This window comes from Schistocerca cancellata, chromosome 1 (genome assembly GCF_023864275.1).
Source record: "Schistocerca cancellata isolate TAMUIC-IGC-003103 chromosome 1, iqSchCanc2.1, whole genome shotgun sequence".
Taxonomy (NCBI): domain Eukaryota; kingdom Metazoa; phylum Arthropoda; class Insecta; order Orthoptera; family Acrididae; genus Schistocerca; species Schistocerca cancellata.
Window position 1 is genome coordinate 1010672450 of NC_064626.1, and position 24249 is coordinate 1010696698.

Consider the following 24249-nt stretch of genomic DNA (forward strand, 5'->3'; position numbering starts at 1 on the left):
TATACTAAACACGCTAGTAATTTTTATCTACAATTTAGAAGCATTGATCGATCAATTGTCATTATTGTTTGAGGAGGGAGTATCCAATTTTATGGAAGAGTGAGATTTAAATCTCGACTGGTCATCCTCTATTGACCAACTTGGTTTAAGTTTTCCTCCGCTTCCTTAAGTCATTTCTGATCCATTTCTAATGACAAGATTTGAAATTCGAACAGAACCGAACTGAAATGGTCTCATTAACAGAACTGGTCTGCTGTAGACCAACAACATGATCAGCTTATGGACCACTTAATCAAAAATTATATCATTCAGCTTCGTGCAACAATGTCAGGCATACCAGATTTCCACATCTCCACTTCATCACCTGCAAATATCCCCCGTAAGTGGATACCATTAACTTTTTGAACTGCTGACAATAGGGACTCATACATTTCTCGTCAAATATATACACTAACAGTGGACCATCACATACCGTGATTTCGTGGAGTATCCTTCAGCCCATACTGAACTTTCTGAAATGCGAAATGTGGTTGCCAAGGTTATTTACGCAAGCCAGAGAAATCTATTGGTCATATTGTGAAAGCTACCTTGCGAAGCATTGAAATGGCGTCAATGTTTGTATTATGTGACCCATTTATCTTCTTTTACTGTTGCTGAAGAAATAAACTGACCTTTCATCTAGCCTCAACGACGTTATATTGATGAAACAGTGACAGAGGATGCCCCGACAGTGCTCAGGAGACCATCAAATGGACAGGAGCATGTCTTACAACATGTGCCTCACCAAATGATTCTGTTCGCTCAAGGAAGCACAAACATAGCAGCTGTCGGCATATTAAACGGCATAGCAGTGAGTAACGTCTCATGCCTTGCCACAGATGTAACTATTAACTGAATTATAGAAAACAGAAGTAGAATTACAATATGCATCCTTATCAGTCACCTTTAAAGAATTATGACCTTCTAAAATGGCAATGGACTTAGAGGTAACTCTTTAAGTTTAATCTTTAGAGCTCCTCTTTCACGGATGTGCCTGTCATGACACGATAAATCAACATTTGTTGAAGACCAGTATTTTTTCATGTGCGAAGAGCGATGATCGAATGTGTCTCGGCGCATACACTATTGTTTTGTTTGATCTCCTTCCCAAAATCCTAGAGTAGGTGAAAATTCCCTGATTATCGTAATCTTTACGTCCTTTGTTCTGTTTATTCGTTGGGTATAGTAATTTTACTTTTTCAAAAATCTAGATCTGGATCCAAATTATTAAGCCATCATTTTTTCTAAGTGTTGTTTCTTTTACAGTTATAATACTGTTATAAAACGTATTGTCAATCGAAAATGGAGTTGAATTTTTCAATGAAATTTGAAGTAACTGTAACGTGAAAATGAAAATGTACTGCTGTATTACTAAAACAGATGTTTCTGTAATTTTATTATTTTCCCATAGTTTCTCTTCATGGACTGACTAACAACTCCAAAGAGAGATAAAACTTAATTCTTCAGAAGTTACAACACAACGATATATACAATCGTTGTAGCCGTTTATCTAGTACAGCATTTGAAAAGCAAAAACAAAGTAAAAGAAAAATTCGGATTATAATCAAAACTGCAAACATTACATCACTGCTAATTTGCGAGCATGATATATCACTTTTGATCGAACGTAAGGAATATATAGATTAAATGATTAATTGAGGAGGTAAGCAAATTAAAACAGATATTATATTAAGTAAGAGTAGGAATGCAATGAAGAAAAATAACGATTTGATAAACAGAAAAATTGGTGAAGGTAGAGCAGAAAAAAGAAGCTGCATAGGATGCAGCGTCATACGAGATGTCCAAAGTGAAATCATCAGAAGCAGATCTGTGCATTAGAAGAAAGTTTCCTTTAACAAAACAGGTCTGTTGGTACAAAATATGGACTCGGAATTGAGGAAAGATGTTTCTGAAATACATATATGTAGTACGTGTAAGGATATAGGTTGCTTTCTTTGGCCTTTTCTGCTCACTTAGTGGGATTTCAAATTAGTTTCGACAAGGCATCAGTACCGTAGTAAAAATACCACAAGAATTACATAGCACCACACGAGAAATTTATAACTCGGTACATAGTAAGTGGACGCGTGACATATAATAAGAATCTGCGATGAAGATTTCCAGTTGTGATCCCACAAAGAGAGAACTTTGCCTACTTTACAGGGAAAGAGCGCCTCTGTGACGGAAAAGAGATCGTCAACTTCCACATGTTAAATAAAAAGTTAATCAAAATCTCTAAAAATCATTAGTTTCACTATCTTTCGATAACCACGTCTTTAAATTAGGCCTGACACGATTATCTTATACGCAACGTCGATGAAAGTGGTACTTCGCTCATGATGACGTGGGGGAAAGAAATGGAATGTGGAGTCGCAGAAGAATGAAATACGAAACTTAGAAGTGTTGCAGGTCGTACATGAGGAAAGAAGTCTGCGCAAAGGTATATCTACAAGGGAAGTCACGTTTGCATGATATATGCAAAACGTACGGTTACTCAAGCAGAACAGAAGAGCATAGAGGAAACATTACGGGCATAAAATAGTTATAATGCATCAATTGTTAACTAAAGCGGCGACTGTAGAAAATAGAATAAATAATTGAATATGATATCGTGAGGTTGTGAATAGATTCAAAAGATAGGTGATTTAATCGTACAACAGGCTTTTTGTCTGGGCTTACAAACTATTTTGTAGTCGTAGTTACATTACTTTTTTTCGTATACTTTGTGAAAAAGCAAGGCAGTAAGCTAAATTTCACTGCAAAAATAAGGACTATTTAAATAAAAGTTGTCAGAAATTTTTCTTTCAGTACAGTTCAGCACACATAACTTTTTTAATATCTTAACTTTCTTCTTTGACAATATACAGCTAATGACTAGAACAGTCAGCGTACCCCGTTGACCGTCGCTATTTGCGTAGGAGACACGTGCGTCTGCTGCAAATTCTGGTCCTAAGTGGTTCCTAGGTCATATGAAATGAAGCAGATGTGCTCAGCGGTGTCAGGCATCGGTATGGTGGTGGTCTCGTATTCCCATGTCGGTCATCATTACTTAGATTGTTTATGTTAAACATCCGATAGCATTCGGCAGCAGGTCCATGATTCGCTCGGATATTTACGACTCTGCGAAAAAAAATGTGCTGTGGGAAGCGAACTCCATGGCTCGCTCGATTAGCCTCCTGTTGATGAGCCAGTGAGATTACCTCCTTATCCGGAAATGTTAATGAATGGGGACAAGTCTGCATTGCGTAGTTCCATCCATTAAATTCGTAATATAAAGCCACAGCAACTGAACTGAAATTTCCCGAAAAAGCTGACGCTCGTATTTTATTGTATGTTCTTGTAGTAGTATATCTGTATGCCTGTTTCGAGCATTACCAGAAAGCAAACGGAGTTACATACCAGTTGTATCCTATGAGTAACCGAGCGCTTGGAGACTGACATTGCTGTGGAAGACATAACGTGAAACTTCGCACTTCTATCCGCGTTCCCAAAGCGAAATCCCGTGACAGTCCACACTGTGGTGATAATTCCTACATTTTATAATAGACCTGTCCCTATTACGATTGTTTCAGTGTTGTTTGTACCGGACAAGATAAGCAAAGAGAGAAAGAACTATTATAATGATGATAAATCGATGGATTCGTGTTGTCGACTATCATTAACATAATGATGTGTGACCGAGGAAAGATAATTAACAGTTTTTTGCCTCAGAATACACCTTGTAAATAACCTGACAGTATAAAGCTGGCATCGTACTTTGCATTCTGGCTACTGAATGAAGATAGGCTCGTTTTTGGAACGTGCAATAAGCATGTCATCATTGTATTAAGAAAACCGATAACGCATATTTGCCGAAAGACACTAAAAAATTCTGGTTAGGATAAGGAACAAATTACGTAATGAGAAGTGAACAAAGTAATTATTCATGGCATTATAATTAAACTCAAACTATGTATCACAGGAGACCACCTTTCAATCCATCCGTAAAGACGGAGGTTAACAAAGAATGAATGTAAGTCGGTGCTTGTCCTTCTAGAAAACAAATTCAGAACGAAATAAATTCGGAGGATGAGCCCCTACGTAGTTTACTATATCTGTTGAGATCGGGAAGCTATGTGGATGTTAAATGCTTTATAACACATTAGAAGCGAATGTTGCAAAATTTCATAATGAGAATAAAATCAAAGATAAAATAAAGTCCACTTTCGTTGCTGTTTAAAATCCCAGTAATGTGGATATCGTTGAAGTCTGAGCTCTGACTGCCCAGAAATCGAGGAAAAAATTCCGCTATGTCGTTTCTGCAGGACAGTACTTGAACATATTTTAAGGTATTCAAGGGTGGTATCACGATCCGTATAACGGTAATCGGGTGGAATGTTGGGCATCCTTACCGCTAAGTACGAATCTAGTGCCTTGCTCATTGCCGAAACCTCGACAAGAATTGTAACACATTGCTTCAGAATTGCAAGAACGTCAGTACCGATTGTAGTAAACTTCTGCATCTTATATATCTGTAGTTTACATTGAGCTTCTACCCTGATTTCGCTCTGTGCCGATTCTTCTCTGCTGATACTGTATGAGAGGTAGTCATAAAGATTTAATTATCGCTTCAAGAAGATAAAGCTTTTTACCAGGAACGTGTCTGCATTGTACTCTCAATGAAATCACACTACGTAGCATACCTGTAGAGGAACCAAAAAAATGGTGCTGTCTATATCCAGTTTATCAAATGGCTGCATTATTCTATTTTGGCTTCTTTACCAGCGTGCTAAGGCAGTAGTGGGGTGGGTATTCAAGGTGTATGAGGCTAACAGAAATATATTTGTAAAGAAATAAAAATTAATCAAGTAATTTTATTTCTCTGAGCTGATAGATCAATATTATGAATACCCATTACATACGATGGAGGTTAAAGTGCTCACAAATTCAATACCAACAAATATTTGTCAAAGTATGTTAGCATATAGTCCTTACAAACTGAATAACGTATTCAAAAATATAACAACCATAATAAATAAAAGTTTTTCTCAGAAATATAGTTGCATACGAAAGTAATTGCAGAGACAAATGAATATATCTAAAATAAATCTTACTATTAGAGACGGAAAAATGTGATACGAAAAGGATCGCCATAAGAAGTGTTCTGCCCAAAGGCAGATTTTACGTGTAACACTTCATCCTCTCCTGTGTTCAGCGATCCGCTTCAAGCCTATAAAATTTCCGCTTTGCTTTGTCTGCCATCTTGTATCTCCTACTTCCTCTCAGTCTCCTTCCATAAGCTACTCCTTCCAGAGTGTCACTCCCGTCTCTACAAGTGTCCCATCTAGTCCTTATTTCTTTCCTTTAAAACCTGCAGCAGCCTCCCCCTCTCACCAATACTCTTTTTTCACTCACTCTTTAAATCCAGCTTCTCCTCTCAGTTTTCCTCTACATCCACGTCAAAAAAATATTTATAGAATTTTTTTCATCCTCTAATCGCAGCGAAACATGAAGACATCTAATCGCCTCATGGTAATTGTTTACACCAAAACCAAAAACAGCTGAAATAGTTTATGAAACTTATTCATAGCTCAGGAGTTTAAACATGTTAATGCTTAAGTCGTCTGATGAAAATAGGATAATGAAATTCATTTCCGTATTACAGCACAATATTTCAGGATTTCTGTTGTTTAGTGTAGGTTACAAATAACTGTACAACGTGATTTTAAGTGCAAAATACGTACTTAAGTTGGTGTAGTAACAAGCACCTGAATTCCATCTATTTTCACATAATTCTCGCACGACTGTTATGTAATAGCATGCAAGCGTTGGTACCACAGCACTGACTAACAGAGAGAGTTCACAATATACTGCACTATTGTTCTCTCCACTTGTTTCCAAGTTCGATGGAAGCCATTAGTGCTCTGGGGCGGAGGAACTGGCTCCCATTTGGTATCAAATGACATTGCTTCGGGATAGACAGCGAGACAAGTAACACTTGCTACCAATTACTCCGGACTGTATCATCAACAGTGTGTTCTGTAATTTCTTAAACTCTACTGACGGCGACGTTGCAGATTCGATACCATGTAAAACTATGTCTGAGGATTCAAGATACATCTCAACCATTGGTTTCAAACGTGCCTGTGTTGTGTACGAATACGTACAGAATATGAAATGGATGCAAGGAAATCGATAATAGCAACAAATTATAGAGAATTTGATTAGTACTTTCAAAGCTAGCTGAAAAGACAAATAATAAATCGAAAAACCTACTCTATCACTGAAACCAAAGCTTTATACCTTCATAGCATTCCACTTCGTAATCGGCTAACACATTGACTGATAAATACGATTCTAAAACTCAGTGGGAAAACAAACTTTCTACCGCGTAGCAAAGCGTTTTGTAGCACGTAGACAGTTATTTGAACACGCCGTAATCATTCTATGGTGTAACCCCTCCGAGTGCACAGTAAAGGGATCTTCCTGACATTATTAGTCTTTCCTTTCCTATTTCCGTTGAATATGGCGTGAAGGGAAAATGCATGTGTACATTTGCTGCCGTGCTCTGCTATTTCTTCATTAAGGTCTTTACACGGATACACTACGTTAGTGGAAGATGGAAGAGCTTCTGCTCGCGTGTGACAGTTAATGAAATTGTCCACCTCTAGTTTCTATCCATTACTGGCAATATTTGAGTTTTAAATGCACGGGTACAAAATATGCGTAATTCGGACACACAGAATTCTTACACAACCTAACTGTATAATCTCATACATAACTCCTCAGCTGTCTTTATATAACCGTTCAACGAATCTTCTATAAGGCTATCATTCGTTGGTCACTTACATCAAGTAAATAGTCTCTTCAGGCAACTGTTCTCATAAGCCACAAAAAAAGCAACTGCCTTACATGAATTATGCGATTGCAGTGTATTGCGGTAATATTTTTATCCCCAGCTACGCATATCGCGTTACCATTTGTGCAAGATTAGAAGTTGATTCATTACACTGAAGGCGAGAAGACAGCGGACGACCTCACGCATCAAAGTTTAGTGTGCTAACATGACACCAAAAGCACTAGATTTTGTGACAAACTGAAAAGATATCTACCCAGTTGCAAGTCTTCTGAAAACCGCACATCTGCAGACGTCAATAGAGTTATTAATTCGAGACCAGCCGACCTAACAAACTAATTATGGCGCGTGAGAATCTCTCAGACACGTTCACCATTAAATGTAGGTGCTCTTGCTCTTACTATATTATGTATAACTTTCATATTGAAAGTAGGTATAACACGAATGTAAGCACTTGGGGGCGGGAGGGTCGGGAGGGAGAGAGGCTCAAACTTGAACTTTCTTCGTAACACACGTCCAGTTTTAATGGCAGGTGCACTCTTCACAAGCTGCAAAACATACTACCTTCGCTGCTATACAGATTTCAAGCAAATAGTTTAGGAATACTGTTGACGAACATACCCCCTCTTTGAACTGTGATTCTGCTCTTTCATCTTAACGTTGAAACTTTACTGAACATCAAATATAAGAGCTACAGTAATCAATTGAAAGTCTGAATTTCTTTCTGAAACATCCTTTATTTACTTTAGTTGAATATTTGCGCATCTTCTCTCAGTAGAAAAACATGGGAGTAATATCAAAATAAATTTCCTCCTAATATCGTAAAAAATCATTCACATTTTCAATATGGGGAACTAATAAAGAAATGAAACAATTAACAGTGAAGGGCTTCACACAGTATCAATGCAAAATTCACGTGAAGGGGAGTGAATGCCTAAGCATTTTATTTGATTTGTAGCACAGAGATTTAAAAAGAGTCGCTTTCTTTATGTGATGCTGCCCACACATCCGCTCAGAACCACTGTATTATATTGGTTCTTTTATATCGGTGCTTAAAATGGAGTATTGGTAAGTTTTATAGCAATCCTTCGCATCGCATAGCTAGTAAGCCATTCGTATCTCCGACGCCATGACGTCTCACAGCCTCTGAATAGACTTATTATTTTACTTCGATTTATTGTTTTACATTCACGTTGCAGTATTAGATGTAGCGACGGTAGCGTATTCTGGAATGACAGAGAACATGGTAAATTTCTCATAATATTTTGGTGCTCAGTTTGTAAGAATGCTGTTTCAGTTGCTGCTGCTGCTACTACTACATTGTCTCCAATTTTAGCGTCACGGTCACGAGAAAGTGATACCTAAATCCCCATAAATTACCAACCTTTAGCAACAAAATGTTTTAAAATCTTTGCGACAAACGTCTAAGGGTGATAAATCAAAACATTTTTTACAGACAATATGTTCACTTATGCTTCACGGTGACGCTAGGCGTTCTTTAATACTGGTTATGCCCCTGAGAGGGGGCAGAGCGTAGCCTCTTTGAGGCGTGGGCATGCAATATGTGTTGCCTGACATCCAGTCATCTTCTCGGCGTGAAAGATGAGGGTAGGTCGAGTAAAACTGAAGTTCCTGATTCGCTCCTAAAATGTCTTTCTGCTCTCAGAGACACTCATTCTTTTGGTATTCTTCTGAAAATTACTCTCTTAGTTTATTGAGGTACATAGTATGCTGCACACCTGGTTAGTGCACCTTGTTAGTTCGATGAAATCGCGTCGTCTCGGGGCCAGCAAATGCTAAATGACGTTTACGGTCACTCGGAAGCGTCAGCGAACATTTCGTCTGTAGGGATTGTCGCAATGACTTTTGAACACCATTGACAGTCTGTAGCCGTTTTATGTGCTACGGCTGAACGCCATACGTACCATCTTGTGCCTGAAATACAGTTGATGTCTACATGATAGGTGCACCATCAAGCCAAATGGTCTTGTTTGTCGTATTTCTTCATGTCATTTAATCCAAAGCCATGGAGCTCAACCACCATTATCATGGATAAATAACATCCAACTTTTGCCAAGTTACAACAATAATGATGGATTACTTTCAGCATTCTAATTTAAGTTAGATCGTTGCACTTTAAAAATAGTGCCTAAAAGCCACTTACTTTGTAAAGAAAATCTGTCTTCCAGAACGAAATTTTCGCTCTGCAGCGGAGTGTGCTATGAAACTTCCTGATAGATTAGAACTGTGTACCGGACCGCGACTCGACCTCGGAACCTTTGCCTTTCGTGGGCAAGTGCTCTACCGACTGAGCTACCCAAGAATGACTCGCAACCCCTCCTCACAGCTTCAGTTCTGGCAGTACTTCGTCCCCTACCTTCCAGACTTCAAGAAGCTCTCCTACGAACCTTGCAGAACTAGCTACTCCTGAATCAAAGAATACTGCAGAGACATGGCTTAGCCACAGCCTGGGGGATGTTTCCATAGAGAAACTTTCACTCCGCAGCGGACTGTGCGTTGATATTAAACTTCCTGACAGATTAAAACTGTGTGTTGGACCGAGACTCGAACTCGGGACCTTTTCCCTTCGCGGGGAAGTGCTGTACCAAGGTCCGAGATCGAGTCTCTGTCCGGCACACAGTTTTAATCTACCAGTTAGTTTGAAACCCTATTTAATACGAGGAAAAGGCAAGGAAACTTATGATTTACTGTCCGGTCTCCGCTGGCCGTTGTGGCCGAGTGGTTCTAGGCGCTTCAGTCTGGAACCGTGCGACCGCTACGGTCGCAGGTTCGAATCCTGCCTCGGGCATAGATGTGTGTGATGTCCTTAGGTTAGTTAGGTTTAAGTAGTTCTAAGTTCTAGAGGACTGATGCCCTCAGATGTTAAGTCCCATAGTGCTCAGAGCCATTTGAACCATTTTTTGTCCGTCTCCAATGAGTTCGTTAGATATGAAGCACAAGTTGGGGTTACACAAGGACGGGACAGGATATAAGCTGTGTCTTTGCCTTAGGGACACCAAGTTGAATGTAAATCTGCTTGACGAGAGCTCTGCGACTAACAGATTCCCCATCCAGTTTCAAAAGACAATCTTCAGCTAACACATAATATGTTCCTTGTTCACGTGGTAGTGGAAGGTATGGATGTAAGACTGCGAACCTCGGGCATCTCCTATGACCATTTATTGGAGCCGTAGCAAACAAGTACTTTGCTTTACACTTTCAAGTAGCAACAAATCGCCTAGTATACTAGAGGGGTATAGCGACTCAATACTATCGTTATTTCTTTCCGTAATGTAACTTGCATTCTTATGCACTTACAGTTGCTTTATTTGTGAATTATGAAAGAATAATCGTTCCATAATGAAGTCTGCTTCTTCTATTTAGTTACTTCAAGTTTTTGGCGATATCGCTGTTCTCACTTCAAATTTTTAAGACTACCTGTTACTTGTCCTTCCAACATCATTTTATTTCTGAGGACTTCTTTGCAGTGATTGGAAATTTGTCTTCAGCCATATATTTAAGGTGGTGTCTCCATTTCTCCCTGTACTCTTCCACTTTGTCATTTAAATTAAATACTTCTAATTCTTCTCGTATATTCTCGGTTCTTATAGGATACCTTCCTGAGCAGCCTTTGACACATCTTAGAAATCTCATTTCAGCGGACTGTATGCCGCTTTTGTCTCTCTCTTTTTCCAGTCCAAGATGCGCTACAGAAAAATGAGCACAGCTACTGTTTTGTAAAACTTTAATTTTTTGTCTTTCCTATCCTTCTCTTTAAAGTTTTATTTATAGTTTTACATTCGTGCTGAAAATCATTTACTGTAGTTTGTACATCATTATCGTTATTAAAGTTACTATCGAACCCTAAATATATCAAACTGGAAACTTGTTTTAGTGCCTTGTCTTCAATAATTTTAATCAACCTAGGTGTTTTCTACAGTAAAGTGTAACTTTAGTTTCAATTGTGGATATTTACAGAGTGTATCGTTATCTTCCTAGTTCATATAATCTGTACAACGAATATTGAAAGTTTTCTTCATTGTTCTGTTTTAAGACTGCGTCATCTGCACGTAGCACAGCATTTAGATGATATTTTCTTTTCAGTTATATACTATTATGTGCTTCATTCTCTCCCGACTATTTCTCACTTTTAACTAAAATTTGTAAACTGCATCTACAACTCGTTTAGCTGTATCCCCAGAGGACTTCATCTAGAAGCGGGTGGCAGCCGTGGGACCCCGAGCTGAGTGTGACGTTACTTCCGCTTTCCTGTGTCAGACCCCTCCTGTTTTCTTTCCTGTGGGCCTCACTTGGCCAACTCTTGTTCTTTTCGGCGCCAGTGGTATTAGATTTCGAGGTCGGAGGGTGTATTTTCCTATATCTGTCACCCGTGCTGCGGGGTTTGATGCAGGACCCTAGCCCAAGGTTGTGAGTGATGTCCCCAATGGCAGCTGCGGCGGAGAAGGAGGGCCTCGGTACGGAGCATGTGCTTGGCGGAAGGGGCAACGGATCCGGAATACCGTAGGCGACAGCAGGGTTCAACAAGTCGGAAACTCCTGCAACCCACTATACTCCACACGTAGTGGCCCATCACTCCTGTGGAAACAGATGTTTGGGTCGAGAGAAAGCCATGAACGCTGGGCAAGTTCGTAGTTTTTAAATATGTCCTAGGATATGCATGTGGAGAGGACGCTCCGTCTGCGCTTGCAAAGGTGCGGATAACAACACAGGGAGTCGCAGTTACCGGTTTTAAGCCTTGCGATGAGGATCGAGTGTGCGGGCGCCAGGGGTGACTCTCGGCGGTGGTGTGGACATATGCTCCTAATTGACTGGCCTCAAGCCGGGCAGCCCCCCCTCCCCCCCCCCCAGTCAGTATGGTACTAATCCATCCCCCACCTTGCGCTTCTATGTGTGTATGGAGCAGGAAGCATCTCGCAGTCAGTGCTTGATACAAGTTGGGTTACTGAGGCACATGGAAAAGCAGCAATAAAGCAGCTCACATGAACAAAAACAACAATTCAATAATACGATTTGCCACCTAGAACGTCAGAACTATGCATCCGGGCATGATACACCTACAGATGCTGCCCCTGAAGTTAGAGAAAAAGCCGTAATTGACAGATAACTGCCGCGACTTCGCATTGATGTAGTTGCGTTACAGGGAACTCGTCCCTCAGGGGAAGGCTGCCTGCCTGAAGATCAGTACATCTCTTTCTGGGAAGGGAGAGATACTGGAGGAAGACGTGAGCATGGAGTTAGTTTTGCAATACGAAACAGTCTTCTTAGCTGCTGCGAGCAACCGAAATCTACTTCTGAACGTTTAACAACTTTGAGTTTAAAACCAACATAAGGCCCCGTCACATTAATCTCAACATTTGCTCCCACTATGAAACCACCATCTGAAGTCAAAGACAAGTTTTACGAAGATCTGCGGAAATGCTTGGAGAATGTTCATGAATGAGATAAACTCATGTTACTGGGAGACTTCAGTGCTAGGTTTGGGAATACATGGAACAACTGGCGTGAGTGCATTGGACCCCACGGCACTGGAAATTTGAACGAGAATGGTCAGCGACTGCTGGAACTTCGCACCTCTCTTTCTCTCTGCATTACTAATCCTTGATTCCGGGACAGAGCCGTGCACAAAGCAACATGCAAACATTCAAGTTCAGGCCGTTGGCATCAGCTCAACTTCATCATAAACAGAATATGTGACCTACATCGTGGCCTTCTCCTGTACATATCACGGTGCTGACTGTGATACTGATCACTCTTTAGTTATGACCAAATCATGGTTCACATCAAAGAATATTCACTCAGCATTTGGCGAAGAGTGGAGATCAAGACCAAAGCCATCTAAGATGATGCGCTCTATAAACAATTCAGAGAAGATATTGAGATGAAACTGAATCCTGAGCAGTTGATAACTGCACAGAGCGCTGGAAATATGTGGCATCTAGCTGAATAAAATATTATGGAAGCTATTAGAACATTTGGGAAGCAGGGTAGACCTCAAAGAGACTGATTTGCTGAATGTGAAAGTGAGTTGCGCCAATATGTAAAAAAAAAAAAAAAAAAAAACGTAATGCTTATATACAGGTTACGAATAAGCCTAAAGACCAACTAGCAGTAGCCGATTACAAGGTCTGCAGAGCAGATCTGCAACAAGTCCTCGCCATTGTGCAAATAGATATTGGACCAGCCTTTAAAAATCGCCGCGCGGGATTAGCCGAGCGGTCTAGGGCGCTGCGTCATGGACTGTGCGGCTGGTCCCGGCGGAGGTTCGAGTCCTCCCTCGGGCATGGGTGTGTGTGTTTGTCCTTAGGATAAATTACGTTAAGTAGTGTGTAAGCTTAGGGACTGATGACCTTAGCAGTTAAGTCCCATAAGATTTCAAACACATTTGAACATTTTTTTAAAAATCAATTGAGATCTACCGAGACAAAGGAGATTACCGTGGCATGTATCAAGGCATCATTACGGCCATTGGACCAACAAGAAGGAAGTGCGCTGCAATAAAAGATGTTAATGGTGACCCAATCAACGATAAAAACCAGCAGCTAGATAAATGGGTGGAGCACTGCGTTAACCGATACTCAGAAGAGATCAACATTTCTTCGGAAGCTTGTGTACTCTACAAAATTACTCTGTTATGTCTGAGCTTGGTGATTCTTCTGTTCTAGACGAATTAAAACTAGCATCTAAACGTCTAAACTAGGCAAGAGTATAGGCCATGATAACCCACCAACTGAAATTATCAAGCTTGACTGTGTTTCGCCGATATTCTTTCAAAGCCTACTGCAGTGCTGGGAAGAAGGCTCAGTACCTCAAGACATGCAAGATGCAAATATAGTGACAATCTGTAATGGAGTTTGTGACAGAGGTGATTGTAACAACTATAGAAGAATATCTCTGTTGAGCATTGCTGGAAAGGTGTATGTGAGGATAATACTGTAAAGATTGGAAATTTTGGCATCACAGTGCGGATTTCGAGCTGGCAAATATAGAAGTGACATGATATTCACCTTGTGTCCGGCGAACATAGAGTGCCATTATATGTGACTTTTGTCGATCCCAACAATGACACCGTCAGTAGAGGGGAACACTGCAGCATATTGGAAAAAATTGGACGTCCGCCAACTTTATTGTCCTTAATAAGATCTTTTCATGGCAATATGCATGGATCTGTAATCTTCGATGGCAGTACAACTAAACTATTCAGTATGAACGGGGGCGTAAGACAAGGCTGTGTGTTGGCACCTATACCTTTCGGAATTTTTTTCTCGTGTCTTCTCCAACTGGGTTCTGAGATTTGTGATGCTGGAGTATACCTGCATACTAGGAAAGATGCAAGGATGAAGAGTAACTCGAAGCGCTACGAGATAATCGCTCGTGAACTCCTGTATGCTGATGAGGCAGCAACTGTTGGGAACTCTTCAAAAGAATTGCAAGAGCTAGTTTCAAGATTTAGTCATGCATGCTATCTGTTCTCGATGAATGTAAACGGTAAGACCGAACATCACATTAGATGGAACCGCTCTGCAAGTTGTGGATAACTTCTGCAGTCTTGGATCCAATATAGAACCCAACATGTTGACAAGGAGATTGATGCTCACAATCGAAGAGCTTCGACAGCTTTTGGAAAGCTCTCTACAAGTGTTTGGAAAAACAATCTCTTTGACCACCAAAAGTCTTGTATATCAAACTTGCGTCCTCAGAATCCTTTTGAATGCATGGGAAACATGGACTGCTTATCTATCTGAAAGCAGAGACGACTCTTCCGGCTGGGGCACGTCTACTATATGGCACCTGAGACATTACCACGTGACGTACAGTTTGGAGAGATTTCTACAGCCAAAAGACCCTTAAGACGTACTGTACTGAAGTCCAATGATTCCTGTAAACGAGATATGGAGAGCTTTGGCATCAACGCCAACAGGTGTGAGGCACGGGCTAGCATGACACCAGAGTGGCGTAATGATATATCATCTGGAATGTCGAAGCATATTAGATAGACTGAGGCAGAAAAAGCTCCACAATGCTCCCACTGTGGTACATTGATAGTGTGTGTGTGTGTGTGTGTGTGTGAGAGAGAGAGAGAGAGAGAGAGAGAGAGAGAGAGAGAGAGAGAGCTTTGTTATGCATTTCACAATCCCTATTTTTAAAAGAATAAAAATTACCTCTATGGTCTTCCATTCAGCAAGAACTTTATTCATTGCATAAATGTAAAAGCCTTAGCTCACACAGCGTCCCCCCATAATTAATAAGTTCGATATGTATTCCATCTGAACCGCACACATTACGGATTTTTACGCTTTTAAAATCTTTTGGAGCTTATCTAATGTTACTTAGCGAATTATCTTACTACATTGGAGTACACGTATTCCCTGTTGTTTTTTTCAGCAGTTTCATTATAACACAGTCTTTTAAAAAAGTTTTATCCATTGGTCTTTGCTGATTACTTTAAATCTAGCGTTATCTCTAGCCTACTGACTCAAGCTTTTGAAAGCTTTACTGGGAGAATTCTGCCTTACGTGAATGTCATCTGTTTTAAGTCAAAACGCAGTGCAAAACAATGGGTTTGACATCCCGCCGCGTTGTGGCCTGGTCCGATGCACAATGTGAATAGGCCCTACTATCGGAATTTTTATTATGGACACTTAACTTTAAGCTTTAATTACAAACGAACCAATAGGTCTATCGCAAAATGAGTTATACCAAAATTTATCCTATTTTACTCTGCGTTAGGCTACTGGAGAAATTTGGTTTTAAAGTCCAATATATATTGTTTTTTATTCTAAATTGCAATCAAGATTATCCAATAATGGCATCTTCGCTACGCACTGCCCGCTTCAAAATTATATAGCTTGAAATACATTTCTCCAATGTTAATGAAATTTTAACAGGTTATAGGCACAAATATTCAGAGTGGAAATTTTAAGTTACAAAACATTTCAATCACCGCTAAAAAAGTTCTTACGCTTTTTCTACAATAACTTTTTCTGAGCCCAGGATAAACACATAACAGAAGGCGTGGGTTTGTTTTGCAGGTCTCTTTTGTAGTTGTAAGAAGCTACAACAACTGTGATCGTACAGTGTGATACAGGTTTTATAAAGAGTGATATTTTAGATAGTTCTGTGCGTGATGGGCCTTGGGATTAACAGGGGCGCAGTGGTGGAATCAAGTCACAGGTACAACGTTTACCAACAGACCTGGCGATAGCGGCAACGACGCATACATTTTCGCAGCCGTACGCGCAATTAATCGCGCGGTCCAGCACACCCAGAACCAGTCTTAAATAACGTTCTTCATAGAACCCAGATCACGCTGTGTGGTCGCAATGGTTGTAGCTTCTTATGACCGCAAGAGAAACCTACAAAACAAACCCAGGCTTTCTGTGCTGGTGTAAGCAGTCGCTAGCATACCAGTCGGCAACGATTAAGAGAGATTAGTAGGCGCTAAATCAAGCGCGCCTGTCACGAGAGAGGCCAGAGACACACCGCCAAGCAACGCGCCGCCTACGCCCTCTCGACAACGAGTGCTCAGGCCGCCGCCAATGACTGGAGAGCCTCACTGACGCACTCATCCAAGGTGGCATCTGTCAGCATATTGCCGAGTGGGGTCAATTCTCGCCACAGGCTACAACATTACATATGGACCAGATTAGTGGCTTTAGCAGAATTACCGATGTTTTCTGCAAGAGGACTATTACTTATGAGTTCATACCACAACAAGTAGACTCAACTCCAGTTAAGTTAATGTTCATGTAAATAAAGAACTCTGTTGATCCATGACTGCAATTTAGTTGTAGAAAGAAGATACCAGCCACCCGTAACAACAACCGCTTCCGTGCGGTACAAGAGTCAACACTTTCTGTGATGCGTTTATCCTGTGCTGAGAAAAAAAAATGGTTCAAATGGCTCTGAGCACTATGGGACTTAACAGCTGTGGTTATCAGTTCCCTAGAACTTAGAACTACTTAAACCTAACTAACCTAAGGACATCACACACATCCATGCCCGAGGCAGGATTCGAACCTGCGACCGTAGCAGTCGCACGGTTCCGGACTGCGCGCCTACAACCGCGAGACCACCACGGCCGGCGCTGAGAAAAAGTTACTTTAGAAAAATCCCAAAAATTTTTTTTGCGGGATGCTGAAAACTTCCGCTACCAATATATGTGCCTATAAAACATTAAGATTTTATTAACATCGGACAGATACATTTCGAGCTACATAGCTCTGAAGTGAGCAGTTCGTAGTGGAGTCACCGAAAACCGGATAATCCTTACTACAATCTAAAATTAAAAAGTGCGTATTGAACCTTAAAACCAAACTTCTCCAGATAGCATAACGCAGAATAAAACAAGAAACACATTGAAACTTCCTGGCAAATTAAAACTGTGTGCCGGACCGAGACTCGAACTCGGGACCTTTGCCTTTCGCAGGCAAGTGCTCTACCAACTGAGCTATCCAAGCACAAGTCACGACCCCTCCTCACAGCTTTAATTCCCAGAATACCTCGTCTCTCACTTTCCAGACTTCACAGAAGCTCTTCTGTGAACCTGACAGAACTAGCTCTCCTGGAAAATATATATTGCGGAGACATGGCTTTGCCACAGCCTGTCTCTGCAATATCCTTTCTTCCAGGGGTGCTAGTTCTGCAAGGTTCGCAGAAGAGCTTCTCTGGCGTTTGGAAGGTGGGAGACGAGGTACTGGTGGAATTAAAGCTGTGAGGAGGCGTCGTGAGTCGTGCTTGGGTAGCTCAGTTGGTAGAGCACTTGCCTGCGAAGGCAAACGTCCAGAGTTCGGGTCTCGGTCCGGCACACAACTTTAATCTGCCAGGAAGTTTCATGTTCTCGCACCCGCCGCTGCAGAGTGAAAATTTCTTCAAGAAACATATTGGTGTAACTCATATTGCGATAGGCCTATTGGTTTTCCTTTCAATTAAAGTTTAGACTTGAATCTCCGTAATAAAAAAATCATGTAGTAATTCACGTGATCCCCTTGATCCGCTCCCGTTTGACCTGCGCATTAGGCTGCCAGTTGTGCCAGACTGACAGTTTGTTACACCGCCCGGCGGATGTTGTCCGGGTCTGGCCAAAATCCCCGTACGGCAGTTTAGGTTGCCGTGTGTGAAAGCTTCAAAGTGCTAAAGGTATTTTGTAAACAAGTAAGGCATGGCGAGTTGAAACGGAGAAAGTGTCCAGCAGGAGCAGCAGGTCCACACAGGAAGCGTAAGGCAAAGAGAGCACAGTTACTAGCGCCGGAACGGCGATGGTAGAAGGCCGGCCAGGAGGTGAAGTGCTAATAAGGATTTAGGGGACTGCCGTCTGCCGTAGAGAAAGGCAGCGGGCAACGGCGCGGCCCTGCTGCGGACAAGGGGCCCAGCTGGCAGCTGCCTGCCGTCGGCCAATCGAATTGTAGCGGCCACGTGCTGGCCGCCGGCGCAGGGGGCTCGGCCCGGCTCGCCTCGGGAAAGCGCGTGCTCGTTACCTGCTAGCTGCTAGCTGCCCGTCACACGTCCTGCGACCCACAATGGCCGCCCGCATACGCGACTACAAGGAGATCACTCTACCGCTTTTGCGGGATTAGCGCCCCAGCGGCTCAGCCTTCCGGCGGAATTTCCGCCGCCAGATAACACCGCCCTTTGTAGGCGATAGCGCCACGCGGAACGGCAGGAAGAGCCAGTGTCGGCGGCGCGGCGCCGCCTCTTACGGAAACGAGCGAGGAATGTCAATTCCGCAGAGCCAGGAATTGGCACAAGAGCTGTCTGGAGGTTGCACGTAGGGATATTCTGCTCCCGATTAAATTACGATAACTGTGACGAGAGGATTTGTGCAGTAATTGGACGTGTAATTAAGTAATCTGCTAAGAGTTTAATTAAAATAAGCTTTAAAGCGGAATTGTAGCGTCTCTTCTCGAGCCTTCTCATTCGCAGTAGTATGCTATTCCATCCTGATCCAGACTTAGGATTAACCGACGACTGGTCGGTCGTTCAAGGTGCACTTGCGGGGTTAACTGGCCGATATACGCACAAGACCATTCTACAGGCATAAGAAAATTCATCAGAGATGTAGTAGGCTTGACAATAGACAGCAAATGGATTCAAAGACGCGGTGCTAGGATCACAAAAAGTCGTTACATCCTGTACTTAAGTTTCACAGAAATGCTTGGGCCATGGGAATCCCTGACAAAAATGTGACTTAGTTCCCGCGAAACGCTCTGGGGTAAATTTAGAGAACCTGTATTCGAAGAATGTGCGACCATTAAGCACCAACCTTCGTGTGTGTCTTGTAGGGATCTTTACAATAAGAGATATTAGGAGTGTTACAGAAGCATAGTCGCCATTATTCCCTCAATCAACGCAACTGGAAAGAAAATTGATAATACTGGTACAAAGTACCCTCCGCCATGCAGATTACGTTGTGTTATATATCTTCTTTCCAATTACATTCATTGAGGGGGTAACGGCTACTATGCTTCTGTAACACTCCTAATATCTCTTATTGTAAAGATCCCCACAAGGGACACTGTATATATACAGAGTATACATAAAGCCCGAGAACACTTTCAATTATTTATTGCACATGAACTAAACATTGTACAGATATCACACATATTTCATTTTGAAGAGAAATCCTGAAAGTGTTTCTTTTTTTTTTTCATGTATACCGCCACATCGTAGTTTGGTAATTTGCCGATAGTCAGCGCTAGTCGCAAACATGGCGAGTTCAAGTGTGAAACGAGCTTTCTGTGTGTTGGAGTTCGACAAAAGCAAGTGTGCTACAGCTGTTCAACTGATTTTTAGTACCAAGTACCGTAACAAACTACTAACAAGGAAGGCCATTTACCAATTGCACAAAAAATTGAATTTGAGCGTGATCACCCAAAGGTAAATGTTCTTTGTACCTTGTCACGTCGAAAACTGTATAGGCCATTCTTCTTCGCCGAGAGTACTTTCACTGGATATTCCTACTTGGACATATTGCAGCAATGCCTGATGCCTCAAATGCAATCGGACTTTCCGTTCATCTTTTAGCGGGATGGGGCTCCACGCCATTTTCATCGTGAACTTCCTGGGTAACTGAACACGGAGCTGCCGCATAGATGTACCGGCCATGCTACAGAAGCGGACAGCTCTTCATTAAATGGCCTCCCCGATCCCCAGATCCCACTCTGTGTGATTTTTTTCTGTGCGGACTCATTAAAGATCTGGTGAATGTACCGCCTCTACCACGTGATGTAGCAGAGCTCCTGGAGAGAATACGGGAAGCGAATGCCACAGTCGACGATGCCATGCTGGGACGGGTATGGCAAGAATTCAATTACCGTCTTGACGTCTGCGGGGTCACTCACGGTTAGCGTATCCAATGTTTGTAAAAAAGACTTTTAGAGTTTCTCTTCAAAATGCAATATGTATGACATCTGTACAAATTGTAGTTCTTGTGCAATAAATAACTGAAAGTGTTCCCGGACTAATTGTACACCCAGTATATATATACACTCCTGGAAATGGAAAAAAGAACACATTGACACCGGTGTGTCAGACCCACCATACTTGTTCCGGACACTGCGAGAGGGCTGTACAAGCAATGATCACACGCACGGCACAGCGGACACACCAGGAACCGCGGTGTTGGCCGTCGAATGGCGCTAGCTGCGCAGCATTTGTGCACCGCCGCCGTCAGTGTCAGCCAGTTTGCCGTGGCATATGGAGCTCCATCGCAGTCTTTAACACTGGTAGCATGCCGCGACAGCGTGGACGTGAAACCGTATGTGCAGTTGACGGACTTTGAGCGAGGGCGTATAGTGGGCATGCGGGAGGCCGGGTGGACGTACCGCCGAATTGCTCAACACGTGGGGCGTGAGGTCTCCACAGTACATCGACGTTGTCGCCAGTGGTCGGCGGAAGGTGCACGTGCCCGTCGACCTGGGACCGGACCGCAGCGACGCACGGATGCACGCCAAGACCGTAGGATCCTACGCAGTGCCGTAGGGGACCGCACCGCCACTTCCCAGCAAATTAGGAACACTGTTGCTCCTGGGGTATCGGCGAGGACCATTCGCAACCGTCTCCATGAAGCTGGGCTACGGTCCCGCACACCGTTAGGCCGTCTTCCGCTCACGCCCCAACATCGTGCAGCCAGCCTCCAGTGGTGTCGCGACAGGCGTGAATGGAGGGACGAATGGAGACGTGTCGTCTTCAGCGATGAGAGTCGCTTCTGCCTTGGTGCCAATGATGGTCGTATGCGTGTCTGGCGCCGTGCAGGTGAGCGCCACAATCAGGACTGCATACGACCGAGGCACACAGGGCCAACACCCGGCATCATGGTGTGGGGAGCGATCTCCTACACTGGCCGTACACCACTGGTGATCGTCGAGGGGACACTGAATAGTGCACGGTACATCCAAACCGTCATCGAACCCATCGTTCTACCATTCCTAGACCGGCAAGGGAACTTGCTGTTCCAACAGTACAATGCATGTCCGCATGTATCCCGTGCCACCCAACGTGCTCTAGAAGGTGTAAGTCAACTACCCTGGCCAGCAAGATCTCCGGATCTGTCCCCCATTGAGCATGTTTGGGACTGGATGAAGCGTCGTCTCACGCGGTCTGCACGTCCAGCACGAACGCTGGTCCAACTGAGGCGCCAGGTGGAAATGGCATGGCAAGCCGTTCCACAGGACTACATCCAGCATCTCTACGATCGTCCCCATGGGAGAATAGCAGCCTGCATTGCTGCGAAAGGTGGATATACACTGTACTAGTGCCGACATTGTGCATGCTCTGTTGCCTGTGTCTATGTGCCTGTGGTTCTGTCAGTGTGATCATGTGATGTATCTGACCCCAGGAATGTGTCAATAAAGTTTCCCCTTCCTGGGACAATGAATTCACGGTGTTCTTATTTCAATTTCCAGGAGTGTATATATACGTGTGTGTGGGTAAAACTCACATTAACTCTTAACGGCAGCAAAACAACGTGGTATGCTCTCCAATACACACAGAAAACGTTTGGGGTCCATCCATATCCATGCAACACTCAGTTGCCCTCACTCACAAGCCTAGTTTGTGTTTATACAAAGCTTTCTGTACAGTTTGGTGTAAGTTTGAGATCTGTAGGATCCTGTACCTCATTCGAATGAAACTGAACCATTATAGGATCACTTGGTCGTCGGTCTGTATATCTATCATTCCGACTGGTTGTTAATACCCCTTTTTCTCGGGAAGATGTAGTAGTATCAACTTGAAAGTTATGTCACATGCTAAGGCCTACGGTCCCTTGGCAGTGTGAAAAATTTAAACTTCTAAGTCAATGCAATCTAAGATACGGCCATATATGGAACAAAGTTTGATACTCGTGAACTCACTTGCGAGGTGCCGGGGCTAGCAGTGTATTTAACACTAAATTCTTCTGGAATCTTCATATGGAAATGATACTGTAAGCCCCCCCTTTTCTAGCTCCTACTTTTGCTGTTGCACATGGATTAAGAAGAAACGCGAACTGACTGTAATCGACCCTGCAAGTGGAGGAGAAAAGAGTTTGGCACCTGCAATAATTTAATTTGATAGACATTAATTAAATAAAGGAAAGTTTCAGTAACGTAGTGAGAAATGAAAGGGTTGCTTTACCGATTAACAGAATGAAAGTTCTGTCCAAAACACCAATTTGATTTATTATGAATAAACTCAAAATCATAAACAAAACACATGAAACATTTACAATACATCAAATTGGATCAAACTGGATACTCAGATAAATGCTGTGAAGGTGAAGTTGTCCATAAACTAGATTGTGACATTTATGACGAAGTGGTATGTGGAGCCAATTCCTTGCAACTCAAATCTTAAGAGAAACACCCAGCCAACTCAACATTAGTTGCTGCTACGGTAGTGATAACTCAGACAATGAACACCCAAGACAGAACAAAGTTAGAAATGACGAACATGCGCGCTTTGCTGAGCTCTGATTATCACAGTGCAAATTCCCTAGTCTGCCGGTGCTGTGGGCATACATTACCAAGCTGTCTTCTTAACTGTAAGGACACGATCTGGCGTACCGGAAGCGATGGCTGGTTGCTTCGACGTCTCGTCGTGGTGATGATAATGTTGCAGGTATAGCCCGAAACAAATTGTCCTGGTCTGGTTGTTCCAGACTAAAGACTTCCTATCAATACAAATGCGCCTCTGAGGGAGACGAAGAAGGCTCGCCACACAATCACTGACGGTACAGTGATTGATTTTAACAAGCGAAGTCACACAGTAACTCCGATACTGTCAACTTTAGCCAAAACTGCCCAAGACAGACAACACAGGCCGCTTGTACGCAGAGCGCTCAATTGCCAACTGTACTCGGAAAGTTACGTTGAAATCGAAACTTCAGCAATTTTTTTAAACAGTTACAATCAAATAAAAGTATATTAGACAGCCAACAGAAGGCAGGCTATCCAGAGCAGCGAGAGCTCAGTCTTGTAACCTACTCCGACCGAAAGGCGACAGCCGATCTCACAAGAGCACCCGTACAAACCGAACACAGAACATTCTCGCCCCCACAACAGTGGCCGTGGTTAAACGTTCCATTCAGCAACTCAAAAACCGGTGGAAAATTCCACTCTCTTGCCGAAGCACTACCATTCCACCAATAGAGATTCTTGGCGCCAATTTCTACGCCTATTTTGCTACGTCACGGAGCTATGCCCTGAGCAAGCCAATCACAGTTACGATTTTGCAGAAAACGCGGGAATTTGCCCGCCCAGACTGCCTGGGAACACAAGTCATTCCCACGCCTCGCTGGTAGCCCGCCAGAAAGTGTTTTCGCTAAGTTTCTGCGTAGTAGCGGAATCTCTAGCCCAGCCGCTCCTTCACGCCAGCGTCTGGACTCCCTCACACCCATCGGCTTAACCCTTTCAAGATCAGCAGATCCCGCCTGTCACCGGACCACCCGGGTGACGAGAGACGCTGTGTGGGAAGTCCGCATGTGAAGGAATAGCAACTTTTCACCGCATGGAATTAGAGAGGAAAATCGAATTACTCAGAGTAAGATAGAAATATGAGAGGGGGCTTCTGCCACCTCTCACACTCATAGACAAACTATCTATACGAATGTCGGGCCTGCTGGTCTAACATTCCCACTTATTTGCATCGGGCAAATAGGTTCTGGCTATTTCCGCTTACAGTGTAGTTTCTCTTCAGAGTCGTATGAGTCCTTGTGTCCGTCGCATCGTTGTTTGTCTCTCAGCGTATCATTTTTGTAACTCAATTTTTGACGCTGCGTTGTCTTCCACCGGACGTCCATGGCTCCCAGCAACATTACACGTATCCTCAAGGCCGTCCTGCTTCCATTTTGGGACATACGGAATGTACGGCGGCAAAGC

At 42.9% G+C, this 24249-nt stretch overlaps 1 protein-coding gene and 1 non-coding gene across 2 annotated transcripts in view; both read right to left on the reverse strand.

Moving 5' to 3' along the window:
* LOC126121493 (lachesin-like) overlaps positions 1–24249 on the reverse strand; it is a 1285782-nt gene that overhangs the window by 431251 nt on the left and 830282 nt on the right. The gene's annotated exons all lie outside the window — the stretch shown is intronic.
* Trnas-cga (transfer RNA serine (anticodon CGA)) lies at positions 17279–17353 on the reverse strand. The gene has a single exon. It is a non-coding gene; the product is annotated as a tRNA-Ser (tRNA).